Genomic DNA, 24,705 nt, shown 5'->3' on the forward strand with positions numbered 1-24,705 from the left:
GCCTTCTTGAGAGAAGCTCCAGTTTGCATGAAGCTTATACCAAAATTTGTTCCTATTTGGCCAAATTTTTTACCACAGCATGGTAGTACCATGACATCACACCATGCCAAGTTTCATGATTTTCAGGCATGTTTTGGATTTACAAGAATTTTAAAACCAAGTTTCTCAATGTTCTCGGTCGAGCCACGATGCCCAGATGTTTGAATTTCATTCCCACTTCTTGCATGGGACCTACAAATTCACTCGAGGACACACATGTGATTTTTCAACCAACTTTGGTGCATGGGAGCATGTGCTTGTAGTTCAAATTTGAATTATGCACATTAAATGACCAAAAACTCAATTAATGTATAAAAAAGGCCAAACGAACCCGGAATAATTCCAAATTTTAACAAGGCACTCATGTAGTTCTATGTTGCCTCTGTAAAGAAACTCAAGGGGGACAGCATATATCATTTCACACTCAAAGGTGACACGTTCCCTCTCAGAACCACAAGCCTTCTTGAGAGAAGCTTCGGTTTGCAAGAAGCTTATACCAAAACTTGTTCCAAATCGGCCCAATTTTTTACCACGACATGTTAGTGCCATGACATGACACCATGCCAAGTTTCATGATTTCCATGCGAGTTTTGGATTTACATGAGTTTAAAAACCAAGTTTCTCGATGTTCTCGACCGAGTCACGACGCCTAGATGTTTGAATTTCATTCTCATTTCTTGCATGGGACCTAGATATTTACCCGAGGACACACATGTGATTTTTCAACCAACTTTGGTGCACTGGAGCATGTGCTTGTATTTCAAATTTGAATTATGCACACAAAGGTGACACGTTCCCTCTTAGAACCACGAGCCTTCTTGAGAGAAGCTCCGGTTTGCAAGAAACTTATAACAAAACTTGTTCCTATTTTGCCATTTTTTTACCACGGCATGGTAGTACCATGACATGACACCATGCCAAGTTTCATGATTTTCAGGCGTGTTCTGGATTTACAAGAATTTTAAAACCAAGTTTCTCAATGTTCTTGGCCGAGCCATGATGCCCAGATGTTTGAATCTCATTCCCATTTCTTGCATGGGACCTACAAATTCACTCGAGGACACACATATAAACCCATCTTTTTATCCTCGATGGCAACAATACAATATGTGTCATTTCCCTTTCTGTCATTGGGATCGAGCACCGCAAGATCAAACCCAATGCTAAGCACTTCTCCCATTGCAAGAAAGATCAATCTAGTAGGCCAAACCAAACTGATAATTCAAAGAGACTTGCAAATATAACCAATCATACATAAAAGATTTCAGAGAAGAATCAAATATTGTTCATAGATAGACTTGATCGTAAACCCACAATTCATCGGATCTCGACAAACACACCACAAAAAGAGTTACATCGAATAGATCTCCAAGAAGATCGAGGAGAACTTTGTATTGAGATCCAAGGAGAGAGAAGAAGCCATCTAGCTAATAGCTATGGATCCGAAGGTCTGAAGTAAACTACTCACACATCATCGGAGGGGCCATGGAGTTGATGTAGAGGCCCTCCGTGATCGATGCCCCCTTTGGCGGAGCTCCGGAAAAGGCCCCAAGATGGGATCTCTTGGGTACAGAAGGTTGCAGCGGTGGAAATAGGGCTTCATGGTGCTCCTGGTTGTTTTCACGGTATATGAGTATATATAGGAGGAAGAAGTAGGTCGGTTGAGCCACGAGGGGCCCACGAGGGGAGAGGGCGCGCCCCCTACTTCGTGGCCACCTGTAAGTGCATCTAGTGCCACCCCTAGTTGGTTTTGGAGTATTGACGACAAACCTAGTTGAGGGACTAATGTGTTTGTGAGAATTGCAGGATAACACAGGTAGAAGTCCCTCATTGATTCGGTTTTCCTACTAGAGATGACCCCTAAAAATGTATGAAGACATTGAAGTCAAAGGTGGTATATGAAGACATTCACATTGAAGACTATGACAAGAGAAGACATCGCATGAAGCCTATGGAGCTCGAAGACATAGATCTTTCGCAGTTCTTTTTCTTCTTTGTTGAGTCATAGGAACCACTGTACTATTAAGTGGGGTCCAAGAGAACCAGTCAGAATGACTGAAGTGATGCCTAACCAAAACCTATGTCTTCGAGTGAAGACTATGAGAGCGAATCTTGTCCAGAGTCGGACAAGTCAGCTTTGCTTGCAGCCCAAGTAAAGTTGTCGTGTGAGTTTGAACTCTGACCGTTGGAACACGTGTCAGTTCCTTAGTGACCCAGGGTCATTTCGGACAAATCAGGTCGGATTGCCTAGTGGCTATAAATAGCCCACACCCTACAACCATAAACGGTTGGCTGCTCAGAGTTAGTGTACGGCTTTTGTCGTTTGAGAGCAACCCACCTCGAAGCCTTTGAGAGAGAATTCCTTGTGAGGATAAAGCCCTAACCACCCAAAGCCAAAGAGAATTAGGCATCACTTAAGTCTTCTTGTCTGTGTGATCTGAAGACTTATTACACTTGAGGACTGTGCATCCTCCAGCCGGTTAGGCGTCGCGTTCTGAGCATCCAAGAGACATTGTGGATCGCCGGTGAACGAAGTTTGTGAAGGTTTGGGAGTCTACCTTGAAGACTTACCAGAGTGATTGGGCGAGTTCTGTGTGACCCTAGCTCAAGGGGAATACGGTGAGGACTGGGTGTCCTGAGCTGCGTGTTCAGGACTGGGTGTCCGGGACTATGTGTCCTCAGGTTTAAATACCTAGCCGCCCTAACTAGACGTACAGTTGTCACAGCAACTGGAACTGGTCCAACACATCATTGTCTTCAACAAGTCACTGGTTTCATCCTTCCCTTCTCTTTACGTACTGTTACTCCTTGTGAAGACATTGTATGATTGCACTATCTTTTATCTTCACTGAGTGACTGCGTGTTCTATTTGGCTTCATAATTTCTTCCTACTTGATCCTTACTACATTGCTGATCTTAGTCATTGTGCTTTCACTCTATTGAATACTTGACTATGGCTTGCCTAGTGTAGTCTACCTTCCGCTGCAGGGTAATAGGTTTATTTCGGTTGTTTGTCTTCATAACTTCCATGTTTTGAAGACTTTCATAAAAATCGCCTATTCACCCCCCCTCTAGTCGATATAACGCACTTTCAATTGGTATCAGAGAAAGGTACTCCCTTGTTCTGTGTGATTCGGTTTAACCACCTGGAGTTTTAGCTATGTCGACTGCAGGGATAATTAAAGTCTCTGCTGCGTGCCCCGTCTTCGATGGAACTGAATATCCCTACTGGAAGAATAAGATGTGCATGCATCTTGAAGCCATTGACGTCGACCTATGGTATGTCGTCAAGAACGGCGTTCCCAAGGCTGGAGAAGGTGTCACTACTGCTGACGTCAAGAAGTTCGTTCAACTGGACTCTACTGCCAAGAATATCATCTGTGGTCATCTGACCAAAGGACAGTATGGCCGCATGAGTGCTTTGGAAACATCTAAGCTAGTCTGGGACTGGCTCTCCAAGGTCAATGAAGGCGTCTCAACCCACAGAGATCAGAGAATCAGTGTCCTTCGCAACCTCTTCAACCGCTTCAAGAGAAATGACAATGAGAATGTCCAGCTCACATTTGATCGACTCACTGGCATCACGAATGAGCTTCAAGCCCTTGGCGCTACTGAGATCACCAAGCATGAAGTCGTCAAGACACTACTGAGATCACTTGACAGTTTGTTTGACACCCTAGCCCTGATGATTCAAGAACGTCCTGATTTCAAGACACTCGAGCCGTCTGACATACTTGAGAGGCTCAACACACATGAGTTTCAGCTTTCTGAGAAAAGAGATATCTACGGTCCAAACTATGGGCGAACTCGTGCCTTGAAGGCAAAAGTTGTCTCCTCATCTGAAGAGGAATCTGACAGCAGTTCTGATGATCCTGAAGACATTGGAAGGGAACTTGCTATGCTTGTCAAGAAGTTCCAAAAATTCACCAAGAAGAAAGGCTTCAGAAAGTCTTCCCGATCAAGCTCAAGGAATGATGAAGCTTCTGCTCATGACTACAAGAAGAAAACATGTCACAAGTGCAAGAAACCTGGCCACTTCATCTTTGAGTGTCCGCAGTGGGACAATGAGAACAAAAAGAAGAAGAAGAGCAAGGAATATGACTCTGACGACAAGAAGAAGAAGAAATACTCAAAGTCCTCTTCCAGGTCTTCTTCAAAGTCTTCATCACACAAGAAGAGCTCATCTGGCAAGGCACGTGCGTTTGTTGGCAAGGAAATGGATTTAGAGGAGGAGTCCGCTTCTGAGGAGGCGGAGGTGGAGTCTGAGGAGGAGTCCGATTCTGGCGTCACAAGTCTGGCTACAGCATATGTTGCCAAGTCCATCTTCAACACTGAAGACAATGACCTCATCACCGACACCAATGCAAATGACAAGGACTACTCCACTCCTACCTACTGCTTCATGGCACGCGGTGCCAAGGTAAACACACGCACTACTCACTATCAAACATCCAGTGACGATGACTCTGATTGTGGTTCAAAACCCAGCTACAAAACACTTGCTAAAATTGCAACTGAACAACAGAAAGCCATGGAACATATTCAAAAACTGTTAGACAAAAGCGATGATCTGTTAGGCGCTGAAATGACTCGTTCTGAGTCCTTAATTGAAGATATAAAAAATCTTCACATTAAGTATGAGGAACTTGAAAGTCGTCATGAAACGCTCTCAACAACTCATGAAAAGCTTTCCTATGATTATCTTCAAAGGAAGCAAGATCTTGAGAAATTGAGAGCGGCTCATGAAGATCTTCAAAAGGAAAATGAGTCACTTCGCTCCAAACAGATCAGTTACGCTCAGGAAGGATTTGAACCACCATGTCTTAAGTGCATTGAGCGTGATAATGCTACTACTGTTGCTGAATGTTCTACTGCTGCTACTGTTGCAATATCTTCAACTGTTGATGTGGGAACTAACCCCTCTACTGAGGATTCCACTGCTATTGCTCATGAGAATGCTAGGTTGAAGACATTGCTTGAAACATGGATGTACAAAAGTCTTAAAGGGCATCAGACACTAAGTGATGTCCTCAAAAAGCAGATCTTGAACCGAAACTCGAGGAAAGAGGGTGTTGGGTTCGTAAGGAAAATGAATGCTGATGGCTCTTACTGGAAACCTGAGCAGTACCCCAAAACCACATGGGTTGCTGCAAAGGAATCTTCAAAAGATCTATCCAATCTATCTGGCTTCTCTTGTGCAAATCCCATTGTCATTGATGAATCCTTTGATGCGAACTATAAACTGTTTAAGAATCAAAATGGTGAAGTGTTTGCCAGGTACATTGGTACTAACTGCAGGAATGGACCGCCTATGAAGAAGATCTGGGTTCCGAAAAAGTGTCTGGAGAATCTTCCTTTGAATGTCATCATGACACCACACGTGAAGAAGACAAACCTCAGACCACAGACTTCATACGGTCCAAAGGCTTCATATAGACAGAGGACTCACTTGAGTCACACTAACGCAAATGTTTTGCAGGGAAACCGTACTCAGGCCTATGAATATGAGCGCGGCTCATCAAACCGCCATGTTCATAAGACCAAGAACTATTCTGCTTATTCTTATGAGTACTATTGTCCGCCTGCAAGACTTGTTGCTAGGGCTCCAAAGCCAAAATTCTCAGACGCTGCACTTAGACTTATTGCTTCTAAGCCACCCTTAAAGATGTGGGTGGCTAAGAAAGCTTAACTCTCTTTTGCAGGGAAAGGTCTCCAGAAGAAAACCAAAATCGTCTGACGCTATTGCTGGGGACCTTAAACATCTTGTAGGGTGCAAGATCAAATGCCCGAATGGTCTTACTATGTACTTCATTCCTGAATCACTTTCTACTCTCCCTATCAGTCCTAATCTGGATCTAAGCTTTCATAACCCACTGGTTCGTCAAATGTTCTTGCTTCACAATTCTCTTCGTGAAGCCTATCCCCCTAACTGCACTGTAGGGTACGACACCAGCGTCTTCAGAATGGATTATTGATAGTGGGTGTACCAACCACATGACTGGCAAAAGAAGCCTTCTTATGGACTCAACCTTACGTCCATCCGACAAGAGTCACATCACATTTGCTGACACTGGTAAAAGTAAGGTATTGGGTCTAGGTAGAGTTGCAATCTCAAAGGATCAACACATGGATAAAGTCATGCTTGTTGAATCCCTTGGCTTCAACTTAATGTCTGTCTCAATGCTTTGCGATTTGAACATGATCGTAATATTTGGAAAATATCATTGCCTTGTACTAATGGAATCTGACAAGTCTCTAGTGTTTGAAGGATATCGGAAAGATGATTTGTACGTGGTAGATTTTTCGGCAGGACCACAGCTTGTCGTATGTCTTCTAGCAAAGGCTTCAGAATGCTGGCTCTGGCATCGGAGGCTAGGGCATGCTGGCATGAGGAACCTCCACACCCTTGCAAAGAAGAAGCATGTCATAGGTATCGAGGGCGTCAAGTTCAAGAAAGATCACTTATGCGGTGCCTGTGAAGCAGGGAAGATGACGAGGGCCAAACATCCCTCGAAGACAATCATGACAACCACTCGACCCTTCAAACTGCTCCACATGGATCTTTTCGGTCCCACTCATTACTCAACTCTTACTACTACTTCTTGCCTCTATGGCTTTGTTATTGTTGATGATTATTCTAGATATACTTGGGTGCACATAATCCTTTACAAGGCTGAAGTGCAGGATGTCTTCAGACGCTTCGCCAATCGAGCTATGAACAATTATGGCGCCAAGATAAAGCACATCAGAAGTGACAATGGCACTGAATTCAAGAACACTAGCCTTGATACATATCTTGATACCTTGGGCATCACACATGAATTCTCGGCCCCGTACACGCCACAGCAGAATGGCGTCGTCGAATGCAAGAATAGAACACTCATTGAGATGGCCAGAACGATGCTAGATGAATACAAGACCCCAAGAAAATTCTAGCCTAAAGCCATTTATACTGCATGCCATACAATCAATCGTGTTTATCTTCACAAGCTTCTGAACAAGACATCTTATGAGCTCCTTACTAGCAAGAAGCCAAATGTCAGTTACTTCAGAGTATTTGGTGTCAGGTGCTGGATCAAGGATCCACATCACACTTCAAAATTTGCACCAAAAGCACATGAGGATTTTATGCTTGGATATGGAAAGGATTCGCACTCCTACAGAGTCTTCAATCTATTTCTCTATAAAGTGGTTGAAACAGTGGATGTGAGATTTGATGAGACTAACGGTTCACAAAGAGAGCACCTGCCAAATGTGCTAGATGAAGTTCCATCCAGCGAATCAATCAAACTAATGGGAACTAGAGAAATCATACCCTATGAAGCTCAACCTGAAGAGGAACTTATCATCTCCGCACCTGATCAACCTGAAGACAATGCTCAGTCTGAAGACAATCCCACTAACAATGACAATGATCAGCAAGAGCAAAATCTTCGCCCTGTACATCCTCGTGTTGCCAATGAAGTGCAGATTGAGAGAATAATTGATAGCATCAATGCACCTGGTCCGCTTACTAATTCAAGGGCGACTCAGCTGGCAAATTTCTGTGGGCACTTCGCATTCGTCTCAATAACAGAACCCAAGAAAGTTGAAGAAGCCTTCATGGAACCTGAATGGATTCAAGCTATGCAAGAAGAGCTTCAACAGTTTGAGCTGAATAATGTATTGGAACTGGTTAAGCGTCCTGATCCTTGGAAGCACAACATAATTGGCACCAAATGGATATACCGCAACAAGCAAGATGAGCATGGTCAAGTTGTCAGAAACAAAGCTCGCCTCGTTGCTCAAGGATATACTCAAGTGGAAGGCATTGACTTCGATGAAACATTTGCTCCTGTGGCTCGAATTGAAGCCATACGCATACTGCTGGCCTATGCAAATCATCATAACATACTTCTATATCAAATGGATGTGAAGAGTGCTTTTCTCAATGGCAAGATTGAAGAAGAAGTGTATGTTGCACAACCGCCTGGCTTTGAAGATCCAAAACATCCTGACATGGTATACAAGCTCAACAACGCACTATATGGCCTCAAACGAGCCCCTCGGGCTTGGTATGACACACTCAAATACTTCCTGAAGAGCAAAGGCTTCATACCTGGTTCCCTCGACCCCACTCTCTTCACGAAGACATATGATGGTGAACTGTTTGTGTGCCAAATATATGTGGATGACATTATCTTCGGCTGCACCAATCAGAAGTACAGTGAAGAGTTTGGATATATGATGCAAGAGCAATATCAGATGTCCATGATGGGAGAGCTGAAGTTCTTCCTCGGTCTCCAAATACGACAACAACGCAACGGCATCTTCATATCTCAAGAGAAGTATCTCAAAGATTGCCTGAAGAAGTTTGGTATGCAAGACTGCAAAGGCTTCACGACGCCAATGCCAGCCAAACATCATCTGGGTCCCGACGACAATGGTAAAGAGTTCGATCAAAAGGTATACCGCTCCATGATTGGTTCTTTACTTTATCTATGTGCATGTAGGCCAGATATTATGCTTAGTGTTTGCATGTGTGCTCGATTCCAAGAGGCACCAAAGGAGTCGCATCACTTAGCTGTGAAGCGAATTCTTCGATATTTGGCTCACACCCCAACTCTAGGATTATGGTATCCAAAGGGCTCAGAGTTTGATCTGGTTGGATTCTCGGATGCTGATGATGCTGATGACAAGGTGGATCGCAACTCTACATCAGCCACATGTCATTTTCTGGGACAATCACTTGTATGTTGGTCTTCAAAGAAGCAGAACTGTGTACCTCTCTCCACTGCTGAATCTGAATACATTACTGCTGGATCTTGCTGCGCTCAGCTTCTGTGGATGAAGCAAACACTCAAGGACTATGGCATTCATCTGAAGCAAGTGCCACTCTACTGCAACAACGAAAGCGCCATCAAGATTGCCAACAACCCAGTTCAGCACTCGAAGACAAAGCACATTGAAATTCGTCATCACTTTCTCAAAGATCATGTTGTGAAGGAAGATATTGATATCATACACGTCAACACTGAAGAGCAATTGGCAGATATCTTCACCAAGCCCTTGGATGAGAAGAGATTTTACAAGTTATGGTGTGAGCTAAATATCTTGGAATCCTAAATGTCCTGTGATTAGGCACACATCCTAACACTTATGCATATTGATGACTTAGATGTGCAACACACGAAGAAAAGTATATCTTCAATCAATGAAGACATATATTCTAAGTGTGAATACATTAATGTGGAATTTGACTTCGGAGCGCCACGATAATTGTGCGCCGTGTCTGGGTCTAATACTTCCTATACGGTGGGTAAAGCCACCACCAAACTTTCTGTTTGAAGTGCTTCACTCATGGTGTTACATTAGCTATGTCTTCACATTTGGTTTGGCTTCAATCTTAACATGTCTTCATGATTATCTTCACTATGTTGATTATATATATATATACATATACTAGTGTTCTGTCCTCTACAGCATTCACTTATAGCTATGTCTTCTTGTTGAATCTTTTGAACTAAGTGAATGTGATCGGACCCTAACCTCTCTATGCTTTCTATCTCAAACTCTATCTCTCCAAATCATATGCATTCCATTGAAACTGTCGAATGTCCTCTCTGCATCCTTGTCAGCAGAAGATACAGAGACAACCATTAAGTCCGTTTTCAATGCTCATTCCTTCACCTGAAACCCGGGGAAGTGGGAACGACCACCCGACAATCCAGGCGTGCATGGGACGTGGAACAACCCCCGATATGCTGCATGACGGCCATGTTCCCATCAGATGTGAATCGCCAGGGGCACCTGTGTAATAACGCAGTGCTGCCCCTGTACCTATAAATACATGCCTCACCACAGTCATTATCTCTTCTTCCACTCTCGCACAAACCCTAGCGCCACCGCTAGCACTCGACGATGCCGGCGACGAAGCGCTTCGCTGCCGCAACCTCTCCGATGCCGTCTTCACGCCGACCGCGGACATCGTCCTCTCCGCCGTCGCCGTAGGTGTCCTCCGTCGCCAAGTTAGGGCACGGAAGATCGAACTGCTCAGCCTCCTCTTCCACTCCGTCTAGCAGTTCTTCGTGTGGTAAATAAAACCTCCTTTTTACGCCCCCCTTTGATCCTATAGCTTTATCACTTTATACCACAAGCAGTTTCTATTCACACAAGTTGGATCCCTTTCATACTGCATCTCTTAACATGCCTAGTATATTCACTTATGCTTCACACAGTAGTTAGATTCCTCACTTGTACTGATCTGTGGATTCGTACAAATCTGGAACCAACTCCTTATCTATGAGTGAATGTCTTTGCACGATGAGGTCAACGTCTTCTAAACTGATTTATCTTCAAAATCTTCTGAGAATGCATATGACCTCTTCCCCTTCCCTCGCACCTTAACGCTGTCACAGGTACATGTCCGTGGGAGAATCCCTTGGTTCTCATAGTCTGCATTCATTTGCAGAATTCTTACAGCATCACATAAATTCTCCCGAAGCCAGTTCCTGTTTGTCCAGCAAGCGAAAACCTTTGAAGCCTCTGAACGTATTGAAGCCTTTCAGATTAAGGTTCATGGCTTCAGAAAAATCAGCAAGGAAGGGTGGCAGAAAGCGTCGAGGAGAAACATCAAGAGATCTGCCCGATGACCTCTCAGAGCTGTACAAGACAGATCCTAAAGAGGATTACAATCAGCACAAGACACGAATCCAATGGATTCGACGCTATTGGGCAGAATAGTGGTTCAAGTACAGATTTGTGACCAAGGAATATGCTGAAAAGAATGCCATCAAGCGACCATGGGGAGACATCCTCTACAAAAATCTTCAACCCAGGACCAGAGATGAAGCCATTGAACAAGGCTTCTATCCCTGCATGGTCCTTGGACCACAACCTGCAGATGCTGACCCATCGTCCCTGCTATGGTGTCATGACGACATTCTGTTCAAGCGCAACTTCCAGTTTGCCCAGAACTCAGCAAAGCAAAACAAGAAGACATTGGGACTTGACTTCAACCCTGGTCCTTCTGCTCCAAGGGCTGACGGCACACGTGATGCAGAACCCAATGTCGTCGGTCCTTTCTACAACCTTGAAGGTCTCATCACCCATATCTTGGTTCAAGGGACTGCCGTGAACGAGCCTGCAGATGACGCTGAATCAGATGAAGCTCCTGCAGCACCGAAACCAAAGAAGCATCCAAAAGCTTCAAAGCCTGCCTCTACTCCAAAACTCTCACGGGCGAAGCCACTGGCAACTGCACCTCCTGAAGACAGTGTGCAGTCTAAAGATTTGTCACGCATCTCCAAGCCCCAGAAGGTCAAGATGCCTCTGCCACACACCGGCCAAGAGCTAACAGCTGCTGCCATTCTGCGCAATGATGCCATTGATCTGTCAAGTGATGAAGATCTTGCAGATGATGCTCTTGAGCAACTTATCAAGAGCAAAGAAGAAGCAGAAATCTTCAATCATCTGCCTCTCTTTGATGTAACAATCATCCACAACTTCATTGATGAATGGTTTGACACGCCAAACATCAGCTTCGACGATCTGCAACTACTCATTGGCCTCAGTGTCGCCTTCCATGGCGCCATTGCTTCAGAGTTAACTATCGCCCAGCGCATTGTTGAACTGAAGCAAAAGATTGACTATGAAAAGGCTCAGTTCAAGAAGCATATGGCCAAGCTGAGCATGTAAGAGGTGAAGAACTTCAAGATTATGTTGCACGAGCTCAAGGAAGCCTTTCTCAAGAAACGTGCAGAAGCTCAGGGTTCTCGTGAGCGCATGAAGGTTCTGGCTGACAAATGTGTGAAGGCCTACAATGAGGCTGAGAAGCGCAAGGCCCTTGGGTGTCCTGGCATCGACCCCGGGATGGCCGCAAAGAAGATGAAGAAGCCCACTACGGCTGAACCTGACGCACCAAGGCAGGAAGCAGATCCCGTTGTCTTCCCAACTAGAATGACTGGCTCGAAGCCAAAAAGCCGGTCAACCGCTTCAGAGCTCAAGAAGACAAGGACTGCTGAGGCTGAAGCCAGGAAGAGGAAACATCCTGAAGCCTCTCCTACTGCCCCCTCCAAGAAAAAGAGGAACACCAAGAAAGAACGGGCTGCTCCCACAGAGCCTTTGATAGTTGAACCCATTTCCATGGTTCGTCCTAACGCTGAACGCCAACTGACAATCCATGAGCCTGCTTTCACAAAGGCTCATGAAGCTGAAGACTTTCCAGCAGCTGATCCCATTGCTGCTGAAGACATTGGTCAACATGACCATGTAGAAGATGGTGCAGTCCTTCCTCAGCTCGAGCACAACGAACTCATCGGCATTGGTCGTCCTCTGACGCCAATCGCTCAGGATGCTTCATGGGATGATCACCCACAAGAGGATGAAGACTTTGAGGCCCAGCCAACTCCAACTACACAGGCGTCGCCTGCGTTGCGCAGGCTTCGCAAAGGACCTAGGCCTCCAGTCTCTGCGTCTGAAGCTGAAACTGCTGAAGACATTCCGGCTGCATCAGCCAATGAAGAAGAAGTCCCACAAGTTGCTTTTGTTGCCCATGAAACTTCTTGCCGCACATGGAAAGGGCTGACACTGATGTGTTCTGAATATGATCTTCAAGAGGATGGCTTCACTGAGCGCTTCAAGTTTGACTCCACACCTCCTCGAAGGGCAGTGCTGCGACGAACTCCATCTCTTGAAGACTCTGAGTTCTCTTCCTCTGCTGCAACTGTAAATGCCAGAGTGATCGAGGATGACGACGATGCTACTTCACCGCCGCCTCCTTCAGCACGCTTCGACTCTGCTCCAAGCTCTTCTGCACCGCCAAACACCACCAACGACCCTGCTGCTTCACCTACTCTTCATGGGAACGAGTAGATGCTCTATGTCCTCAAACCTTTTTGGTACTTGCTGACAAAAGGGGGAGAAGCTGAGTTTGATAGTCTTCAAGCGGGTCCATATGGGCGGGTGCTTTATATTTTGCTTCGTGTTTACAACTCTCGTTTTGATACATTTGGTTCTTTGAGTTGTAACACTTAAAACTCGATGGTCGTCTGCTACCTATTTGCCACCTTGTGATGCGATGGTAAATTCCGCATGTGCGATGGTAAATTCCGCACTTAGATCATTTTGCAGACGTCCATTTTCCATTATGCATGTCATTATCTTCACATACCCTTTTCATGCATAGTGGATTGTCATCATAAGTTGAAAAGGATCTCCACAAGCAGAACCTGCCATGTGTATTTGCATTCCAAAAGCAAACTACATATATGCACATCTTCAGGGGGAGCCCTTGCAACTTATGAAGACAATTCCTTATCCTTTACAATTTCACACATTATATTCCCCGTTGAAAACTTCAACTAGTTTGTCATCAATCACCAAAAAAGGGGAGACTGTATGTGCATCTAGTGCCACCCCTAGTTGGTTTTGGAGTATTGACGACAAACCTAGTTGAGGGACTAATGTGTTTGTGAGAATTGCAGGATAACACAGGTAGAAGTCCCTCATTGATTCGGTTTTCCTACCAGAGATGACCCCTAAAAATGTATGAAGACATTGAAGTCAAAGGTGGTATATGAAGACATTCTCATTGAAGACTATGACAAGAGAAGACATCACATGAAGCCTATGGAGCTCGAAGACTTAGATCTTTCGTAGTTCTTTTTCTTCTTTGTTGAGTCATAGGAACCACCGTACTGTTAAGTGGGGTCCAAGAGAACCAGTCAGAATGACTGAAGTGATGCCTAACCAAAACCTATGTCTCCGAGTGAAGACTATGAGAGCGAATCTTGTCCAGAGTCGGACAAGTCAGCTTTGCTTGCAGCCCAAGTAAAGTTGTCGTGTGAGTTTGAAATCTGACTGTTGGAACATGTGTCAGTTCCTTAGTGACCCAGGGTCATTTCAGACAAATCAGGTCGGGTTGCCTTGTGGCTATAAATAGCCCACCCCCTACAACCATAAACGGTTGGATGCTCAGAGTTATTGTACGGCATTTGTCGTTTGAGAGCAACCCACCTCGAAGCCTTTGAGAGAGAATTCCTTGCGAGGATAAAGCCCTAACCACCCAGAGCCAAAGAGAATTAGGCATCACTTAAGTCTTCTTGTCTGTGTGATCTGAAGACTTATTACACTTGAGGACTGTGCATCCTCTAGCCGGTTAGGCGTCGCGTTCTGAGCATCCAAGAGACATTGTGGATTGCCGGTGAACGAAGTCTGTGAAGGTTTGGGAGTCTACCTTGAAGACTTACCAGAGTGATTGGGCGAGGTCTGTGTGACCTTAGCTCAAGGGGAATACGGTGAGGACTGGGTGTCATGAGCTGCGTGTTCAGGACTGGGTGTCCGGGACTGTGTGTCCTCAGGTTTAAATACCTAGCCGCCCTAACCAGACGTACAGTTGTCACAACAACTGGAACTAGTCCAACACATCATTGTCTTCAACAAGTCACTGGTTTCATCCTTCCCTTCTCTTTACGTACTGTTACTCCTTGTGAAGACATTGTATGATTGCACTATCTTTTATCTTCACTGAGTGACTGCGTGTTCTGTTTGGCTTCATAATTTCTTCCTACTTGATCCTTACTACATTGCTGCTCTTAGTCATTGTGCTTTCACTCTATTGAATACTTGACTATGGCTTGCCTAATGTAGTCTACCTTCTGCTGCAGGGGAATGGTTAAGCCATAGTCAAGTATTCAATAGAGTGAAAGCACAATGACTAAGAGCAGCAATGTAGTAAAGATCAAGTAGGAAGAAATTATGAAGCCAAATAGAACACGCAGTCACTCAGTGAAGATAAAAGATAGTGCAATCATACAATGACTTCACAAGGAGTAACAGTACGTAAAGAGAAGGGAAGGATGAAACCAGTGACTTGTTGAAGACAATGATGTGTTGGACCAGTTCTAGTTGTTGTGACAACTGTACGTCTGGTTAGGGCGGCTAGGTATTTAAAACTGAGGACACACAGTCCCGGACACCCAGTCCTGAACACACAGCTCAGGACACCCAGTCCTCACCGTATTCCCCTTGAGCTAAGGTCACACAGACCTCGCCCAATCACTCTGGTAAGTCTTCAAGGTAGACTCCCAAACCTTCATAGAATTTGTTCACCGACGATCCACAATGTCTCTTGGATGCTCAGAACGTGACGCCTAACCGGCTGGAGGATGCACAGTCCTCAAGTGTAATAAGTCTTCAGATCACACAGACAAGAAGACTTAAGTGATTGCCTAATTCTCGTTAGCTCTGGGTGGTTAGGGCTTTATCCTCGCAAGGAATTCTCTCTCAAATGCTTCGAGGTGGGTTGCTCTCAAACTACAGAAGCCGTACACTAACTCTGAGCAGCCAACCGTTTATGGTTGTAGGGGGTGGGCTATTTATAGCCACTAGGCAATCCGACCTGATTTGTCCGAAATGACCCTGGGTCACTAAGGAACTGACACGTGTTCCAACGGTCAGATTTCAAACTCACACGGCAACTTTACTTGGGCTGCAAGCAAAGCTGACTTGTCCGACTCTGGACAAGATTCGCTCTCATAGTCTTCACTCGGAGACATAGGTTTTGGTTAGGCATCACTTCAGTCATTCTGACTGGTTCTCTTGGACCCCACTTAACAGTACGGTGGTTCCTATGACTCAACAAAGAAGAAAAAGAACTACGAAAGATCTAAGTCTTCGAGCTCCATAGGCTTCATGCGATGTCTTCTCTTGTCATAGTCTTCAATGAGAATGTCTTCATATACCACCTTTGACTTCAATGTCTTCATACATTTTTAGGGGTCATCTCTGGTAGGAAAACCGAATCAATGAGGGACTTCTACCTGTGTTATCCTGCAATTCTCACAAACACATTAGTCCCTCAACTAGGTTTGTCGTCAATACTCCAAAACCAACTAGGGGTGGCACTAGATGCACTTACAATCTCCCCCTTTTTGGTGATTGATGACAAACTAGTTGAAGTTTTCAACGGGGAATAATTGTAAAGGATAAGGAATTGTCTTCATAAGTTGCAAGGGCTCCCCCTGAAGATGTGCATATAAGTAGTTGGCTTTTGGAATGCAAATACACATGGCAGGTTGTGCTTGTGGAGATCCTTTTCAACTTATGATGACAATCCACTATGCATGAAAAGGGTATGTGAAGATAATGACATGCATAATGGAAAATGGACGTCTGCAAAATGATCTAAGTGCGGAATTTATCGTCGCACATGCGGAATTTACCATCGCATCACAAGGTGGAAAATAGGTAGTAGACGACCATCGAGTTTTAAGTGTTACAACTCAAAGAACCAAATGTATCAAAACGAGAGTTGTAAACACGAAGCAAAATATAAAGCACCCGCCCATATGGACCCGCTTGAAGACTATCAAACTCAGCTTCTCCCCCTTTTGTCAGCAAGGACCAAAAAGGTTTGAGGACATAGAGCATCTACTCGTTCCCATGAGGAGTAGGTGAAGCAGCAGGGCCGTTGGTGGTGTTTGGCGGTGCAGAAGAGCTTGGAGCAGAGTCGAAGCGTGCTGAAGGAGGCGGCAGTGAAGTAGCATCGTCGTCATCCTCGATCACTCTGGAATTTACAGTTGCAGCAGAGGAAGAGAACTCAGAGTCTTCAAGAGATGGAGTTCGTCGCAGCACTGCCCTTCGAGGAGGTGTGGAGTCAAACTTGAAGCGCTCAGTGAAGCCATCCTCTTGAAGATCATCTTCAGAACACATCAGTGTCAGCCCTTTCCACGTGCGGCGAGAAGTTTCATGGGCAACAAAAGCAGCTTGTGGGACTTCTTCTTCATCGGCTGATGCAGCCGGAATGTCTTCAGCAGTTTCAGCTTCAGAGGCAGAGACTGGAGGCCTAGGTCCTTTGCGAAGCGTGCGCAACGCAGGTGACACCTGTGTAGTTGGAGTTGGCTGGGCCTCAAAGTCTTCTTCCTCTTGTGGGCGATCATCCCATGAAGCATCCTGAGTGATTGGCATCAGAGGACGACCAATGCTGATGAGTTCGCTGTGCTCGAGCTGAGGAAGGACTGCACCATCTTCTACATGGTCATGTTGACCAATGTCTTCAGCAGTGATGGGATCAGCTGCTGGAAAGTCTTCAGCTTCATGAGCCTCTGTGAAAGCAGGCTCATGGATTGTCAGTTGGCGTTCAGCGTCAGGACGAACCATGGAAACGGGTTCAACTATCAAAGGCTCTGTGGGAGCAGCCCGTTCTTTCTTGGTCTTCCTCTTTTTCTTGGAGGGGGCAGTAGGAGAGGCTTCAGGATGTTTCCTCTTCCTGGCTTCAGCCTCAGCAGTCCTCGTCTTCTTGAGCTCTGAAGCGGTTGACCGGCTTTTTGGATTCGAGCCAGTCATTCTAGTTGGGAAGACAATGGGATCTGCTTCCTGCCATGGTGCGTCAGGTTCAGCCGTAGCAGGCTTCTTCATCTTCTTTGCGGCCATCCTGGGGTCGATGCCAGGACGCCCAAGGGCCTTGCACTTCACAGCCTCATTGTAGGCCTGTACACATTTTTCAGCCAGAACCTTCATGCGCTCACAAGAACCCTGAGCTTCTGCACGTTTCTTGAGAAAGGCTTCCTTGAGCTCGTGCAGCATAATCTTGAAGTTATTCACCTCTTGCACGCTGAGCTTGGCCATATGCTTCTTGAACTGAGCCTTTCCATAGTCAATCTTTTGCTTCAGTTCAACAATGCGTTGGGCGATAGTTAACTCTGAAGCAATGGCGCCACGGAAGGCGACACTGAGGCCAATGGGTAGTTGCAGATCGTCAAAGCTGATGTTTGGCGTGTCAAACCATTCATCAATGAAGGTGTGGATGATTGTTACATCAAAGAGAGGCAGATCATTGAAGATTTCTGCTTCTTCTTTGCTCTTGATAAGTTGCTCAAGAGTGTCATCTGCAAGATCTTCATCACTTGACAGATCAATGGCATCATTGCGCAGAATGGCAGCAGCTGTTAGCTCTTGGCCGATGTGTGGCAGAGGCATCTTGACCTTCTGGGGCTTGGAGATGCGTGACAAATCTTCAGACTGCACACTGTCTTCAGGAGGTGCAGTTGCCAGTGGCTTCGCCCGTGAGAGTTTTGGAGCAGAGGCAGGCTTTGAAGCTTTTGGCTGCTTCTTTGGTTTCGGTGCTGCAGGCGCTTCATCTGATTCAGCGTCATCTGCAGGCTCGTTCACGGCAGTCCCTTGAACCAAGATATGGGTGATGAGACCTTCAAGGTTGTAGAAAGGACCGACGACATTGGGTTCTGCATCACGTGTGCCGTCAGCCCTTGGAGCAGAAGGACCAGGGTTGAAGTCTAGTCCCAATGTCTTCTTGTTTTGCTTTGCTGAGTTCTGGGCAAACTGGAAGTTGCGCTTGAACAGAATGTCGTCACGACACCATAGCAGGGACGATGGGTCAGCATCTGCAGGTTGTGGTCCATGGACCATGCAGGGATAGAAGCCTTGTTCAATGGCTTCATCTCTGGTCCTGGGTTGAAGATTTTTGTAGAGGATGTCTCCCCATGGTCGATTGATGGCATTCTTTTCAGCATATTCCTTGGTCACAAATCTGTACTTGAACCACTGTTCTGCCCAATAGCGTCGAATCCATTGGATTCGTGTCTTGCGCTGATTGTAATCCTCTTCAGGATCTGTCTTGTACAGCTCTGAGAGGTCATCGGGCAGATCTCTTGATGTTTCTCCTCGACGCTTTCTGCCACCCTTCCTTGCTGATTTTTCTGAAGCCATGAACCTTAATCTGAAAGGCTTCAATATGTTCAGAGGCTTCAAAGGTTTTCGCTTGCTGGACAAACAGGAACTGGCTTCGGGAGAATTTATGTGATGCTGTAAGAATTCTGCAAATGAATGCAGACTATGAGAACCAAGGGATTCTCCCACGGACATGTACCTGTGACAGTATTAAGGTGCGAGGGAAGGGGAAGAGGTCATATGCATTCTCAGAAGATTTTGAAGATAAATCAGTTTAGAAGACATTGACCTCATCGTGCGAAGACCTTCACTCATAGATAAGGAGTTGGTTCCAGATTTGTACGAATCCATGGATCAGTACAAGTGAGGAATCTAACTAATTTGTGAAGCATAAGTGAATATACTAGGCATGTTATGAGATGCAGTATGAAAGGGATCCAACTTGTGTGAATAGAAACTGCTTGTGGTAGACAGTGATAAAGCTATAGGATCAAAGGGGGCCGTAAAAAGGAGGTTTTATTTACCACATGAAGAACTGCTAGATGGAGTGGAAGAGGAGGCCGAGCAGTTCGATCTTCTGTGCCCTAACTTGGCGACGGAGGACACCTACGGCGACGGCGGAGAGGACGATGTTCACGGTCAGCGTGAAGACGGCGTCGGAGAGGTTGCGGCAGCGAAGCGCTCCGTCGCCGGCGTCGTCGAGTGCTAGCGGTGGCGCTAGGGTTCGGGCGAGAGTGGAAGAAGAGATAATGACTATGGTGAGGCGTGTATTTATAGGTACAGGGGCGGCACTGCGTTATTACACGGGTGCCCCTGGCGATTCACATCTGATGGGCACGTGGCCGTCATGCAGCATATCGAGGGTTGTTCCACGTCCCATGCACGCCTGGATTGTCGGGTGGTCGTTCCCACTTCTCCGGGTTTCAAGTGAAGGAATGAGCATTGAAAACAGACTTAATGGTTGTCTCTGTATCTTCTGCTGACAAGGACGCAGAGAAGACATTCGACAGTTTCAATAGAATGCATATGATTTGGAGAGATAGAGTTTGAGATAGAAAGTATAGAGAGGTTAGGGTCCGATCACATTCACTTAGTTCAAAAGATTCAACAAGAAGACATAGCTATAAGTGAATGCTGTAGAGGACAGAACACTAGTATATGTATATATATATATAATCAACATAGTGAAGATAATCATGAAGACATGTTGAGATTGAAGCCAAACTGTGAAGACATGGCTAATGTAACACCATGAGTGAAGCACTTCAAACAGAAAGTTTGGTGGTGGCGTTACCCACCGTATAGGAAGTATTAGACCCAGACACGGTGCACAATTATCGTGACGCTCCGAAGTCAAACTACACATTAATGTATTGACACTTAAAATGTATGTCTTCATTGATTGAAGATATACTTTTCTTCGTGTGTTGCACATCTAAGTCATCAATATGCATAAGTGTTAGGATGTGTGCCTAATCACGGGACATTTGAGGATTCCAAGATATTTAGCTCACACCGTAACTTGCAAAATCTCTTCTCATCCAAGGGCTTGGTGAAGATATCTGCCAATTGCTCTTCAGTGTTGACGTGTATGATATCAATATCTTCCTTCACAACATGATCTCTGAGAAAGTGATGACGAATTTCAATGTGCTTTGTCTTCGAGTGCTGAACTGGGTTGTTGGCAATCTTGATGGCGCTTTCGTTGTCGCAGTAGAGTGGCACTTGCTTCAGATGAATGCCATAGTCCTTGAGTGTTTGCTTCATCCACAGAAGCTGAGCGCAGCAAGATCCAGCAGCAATGTATTCAGATTCAGCAGTGGAGAGAGATACACAGTTCTGCTTCTTTGAAGACCAACATACAAGTGATCGTCCCAGAAAATGACATGTGCCTGATGTAGACTTGCGATCCACCTTGTCACCAGCATAATCAGCATCCGAGAATCCAACCAGATCAAACTCTGAGCCCTTTGGATACCATAATCCTAGAGTTGGGGTGTGAGCCAAATATCGAAGAATTCGCTTCACAGCTAAGTGATGCGACTCCTTTGGTGCCGCTTGGAATCGAGCACACATGCAAACACTAAGCATAATATCTGGCCTAGATGCACATAGATAAAGTAAAGAACCAATCATGGAGCGGTATACCTTTTGATCGAACTCTTTACCATTGTCGTCGGGACCCAGATGATGTTTGGCTGGCATTGGCGTCGTGAAGCCTTTGCAGTCTTGCATACCAAACTTCTTCAGGCAATCTTTGAGATACTTCTCTTGAGATATGAAGATGCCGTTGCGTTGCTGTCGTATTTGGAGACCGAGGAAGAACTTCAGCTCTCCCATCATGGACATCTGATATTGCTCTTGCATCATATATCCAAACTCTTCACTGTACTTCTGATTGGTGCAGCCGAAGATAATGTCATCCACATATATTTGGCACACAAACAGTTCACCATCATATGTCTTCGTGAAGAGAGTGGGGTCGAGGGAACCAGGTATGAAGCCTTTGCTCTTCAGGAAGTATTTGAGTGTGTCATACCAAGCCCGAGGGGCTTGTTTGAGGCCATACAGTGCCTTGTTGAGCTTGTATACCATGTCAGGATGTTTTGGATCTTCAAAGCCAGGCGGTTGTGCAACATACACTTCTTCTTCAATCTTGCCATTGAGAAAAGCACTCTTCACATCCATTTGATATAGAAGTATGTTATGATGATTTGCATAGGCCAGCAGTATGCGTATGGCTTCAAGTCGAGCCACAGGAGCAAATGTTTCATCGAAGTCAATGCCTTCCACTTGAGTATATCCTTGAGCAACGAGGCGAGCTTTGTTTCTGACAACTTGACCATGCTCATCTTGCTTGTTGCGGTATATCCATTTGGTGCCAATTATGTTGTGCTTCCGAGGATCAGGACGCTTAACCAGTTCCCATACATTATTCAGCTCAAACTGTTGAAGCTCTTCTTGCATAGCTTGAATCCATTCAGGTTCCATGAAGGCTTCTTCAACTTTCTTGGGTTCTGTTATTGAGACGAATGCGAAGTGCCCACAGAAATTTGCCAGCTGAGTCGCCCTTGAACGAGTAAGCGGACCAGGTGCATTGATGCTATCAATTATTCTCTCAATCTGCACTTCATTGGCAACACGAGGATGTACAGGGCGAAGATTTTGCTCTTGCTGATCATTGTCATTGTTAGTGGGATTGTCTTCAGACTGAGCATTGTCTTCAGGTTGATCAGGTGCGGAGATGATAAGTTCCTCTTCAGGTTGAGCTTCAGAGGGTATGATTTCTCCAGTTCCCATTAGCTTGATTGATTCGCTGGATGGAACTTCATCTAGCACATTTGGCAGGTGCTCTCTTTGTGAACCGTTAGTCTCATCAAATCGCACATCCACTGTTTCAACCACTTTATAGAGAAAGAGATTGAAGACTCTGTAGGAGTGCGAATCCTTTCCATATCCAAGCATAAAACCCTCATGTGCTTTTGGTGCAAATTTTGAAGTGTGATGTGGATCCTTGATCCAGCACCTGGCACCAAATACTCTGAAGTAACTGACATTTGGCTTCTTGCCAGTAAGGAGCTCATAAGATGTCTTGTTCAGAAGCTTGTGAAGATAAACACGATTGATTGTATGGCATGCAGTATCAATGGCTTCAGGCCAGAATTTTCTTGGGGTCTTGTATTCATCTAGCATCGTTCTGGCCATCTCAATGAGTGTTCTGTTCTTGCGTTCGACGACGCCATTCTGCTGTGGCGTGTACGGGGCCGAGAATTCATGTGTGATGCCCAAGGTATCAAGATATGTATCAAGGCCAGTGTTCTTGAATTCAGTGCCATTGTCACTTCTGATGTGCTTTATCTTGGCGCCATAATTGTTCATAGCTCGATTGGCGAAGCGTCTGAAGACATCCTGCACTTCAGTCTTGTAAAGGATTATGTGCACCCAAGTATATCTAGAATAATCATCAACAATAACAAAGCCATAGAGGCAAGCAGTAGTAGTAAGAGTTGAGTAATGAGTGGGACCGAAAAGATCCATGTGGAGCAGTTCGAAGGGTCGAGTGGTTGTCATGATTGTCTTCGAGGGATGTTTGGCCCTCGTCATCTTCCCTGCTTCACAGGCACCGCATAAGTGATCTTTCTTGAACTTGACGCCCTCGATGCCTATGACATGCTTCTTCTTTGCAAGGGTGTGGAGGTTCCTCATGCCAGCATGCCCTAGCCTCCGATGCCAGAGCCAGCATTCTGAAGCCTTTGCTAGAAGACATACGGCAAGCTGTGGTCCTGCCGAAAAATCTACCACGTACAAATCATCTTTCCGATACCCTTCAAACACTAGAGACTTGTCAGATTCCATTAGTACAAGGCAACGATATTTTCCAAATATTACGATCATGTTCAAATCGCAAAGCATTGAGACAGACATTAAGTTGAAGCCAAGGGATTCAACAAGCATGACTTTATCCATGTGTTGATCCTTTGAGATTGCAACTCTACCTAGACCCAATACCTTACTTTTACCAGTGTCAGCAAATGTGATGTGACTCTTGTCGGATGGACGTAAGGTTGAGTCCATAAGAAGGCTTCTTTTGCCAGTCATGTGGTTGGTACACCCACTATCAATAATCCATTCTGAAGACGCTGGTGTCGTACCCTACAGTGCAGTTAGGGGGATAGGCTTCACGAAGAGAATTGTGAAGCAAAAACATTTGACGAACCAGTGGGTTATGAAAGCTTAGATCCAGATTAGGACTGATAGGGAGAGTAGCAAGTGATTCAGGAACGAAGTACATAGTAAGACCATTCGGGCATTTGATCTTGCGCCCTACAAGATGTTTAAGGTCCCCAGCAATAGCGTCAGACGATTTTGGTTTTCTGCTGGAGACCTTTCCCTGCAAAAGAGAGTTAAGCTTTCTTAGCCACCCACATCTTCAAGGGTGGCTTAGAAGCAATAAGTCTAAGTGCAGCGTCTGAGAATTTTGGCTTTGGAGCCCTAGCAAAAAGTCTTGCAGGCGGACAATAGTACTCATAAGAATAAGCAGAATAGTTCTTGGTCTTATGAACATGGCGGTTTGATGAACCGCGCTCATATTCATAGGCCTGAGTACGGTTTCCCTGCAAAACATTTGCGTTAGTGCGACTCAGGTGAGTCCTCTGTCTGTATGAAGCCTTTGGACCGTATGAAGTCTGTGGTCTGAGGTTTGTCTTCTTCACGTGTGGTGTCATGATGACATTCACAGGAAGATTCTCCAGACACTTTTTCGGAACCCAGATCTTCTTCATAGGCGGTCCATTCCTGCAGTTAGTACCAATGTACCTGGCAAACACTTCACCATTTTGATTCTTAAACAGTTTATAGTTTGCATCAAAGGATTCATCAATGACAATGGGATTTGCACAAGAGAAGCCAGATAGATTGGATAGATCTGCTGAAGATTCCTTTGCAGCAACCCATGTGGTTTTGGGGTACTGCTCAGGTTTCCAGTAAGAGCCATCAGCATTCATTTTCCTTACGAACCCAACACCCTCTTTCCTCGGGTTTCGGTTCAAGATCTGCTTTTTGAGGACATCACATAGTGTCTGATGCCCTTTAAGACTTTTGTACATCCCTGTTTCAAGCAATGTCTTCAACCTAGCATTCTCATCAGCAATAGCAGTGGAATCCTCAGCAGAGGGGTTAGTTCCCACATCAACAGTTGAAGATATTGCAACAGTAGCAGCAGTAGAACATTCAGCAACAGTAGTAGCATTATCACGCTCAATGCACTTAAGACATGGTGGTTCAAATCCTTCCTGAGCGGAACTGATCTGTTTGGAGCGAAGTGACTCATTTTCCTTTTGAAGATCTTCATGAGCCGCTCTCAATTTCTCAAGATCTTGCTTCCTTTGAAGATAATCATAGGAAAGCTTTTCATGAGTTGTTGAGAGCGTTTCATGACGACTTTCAAGTTCCTCATACTTAACGTGAAGATTTTTTATATCTTCAATTAAGGACTCAGAA

The sequence above is a fragment of the Triticum aestivum genome, chromosome 7A, assembly GCF_018294505.1.
Source record: "Triticum aestivum cultivar Chinese Spring chromosome 7A, IWGSC CS RefSeq v2.1, whole genome shotgun sequence".
Taxonomy (NCBI): Eukaryota; Viridiplantae; Streptophyta; class Magnoliopsida; order Poales; family Poaceae; genus Triticum; species Triticum aestivum.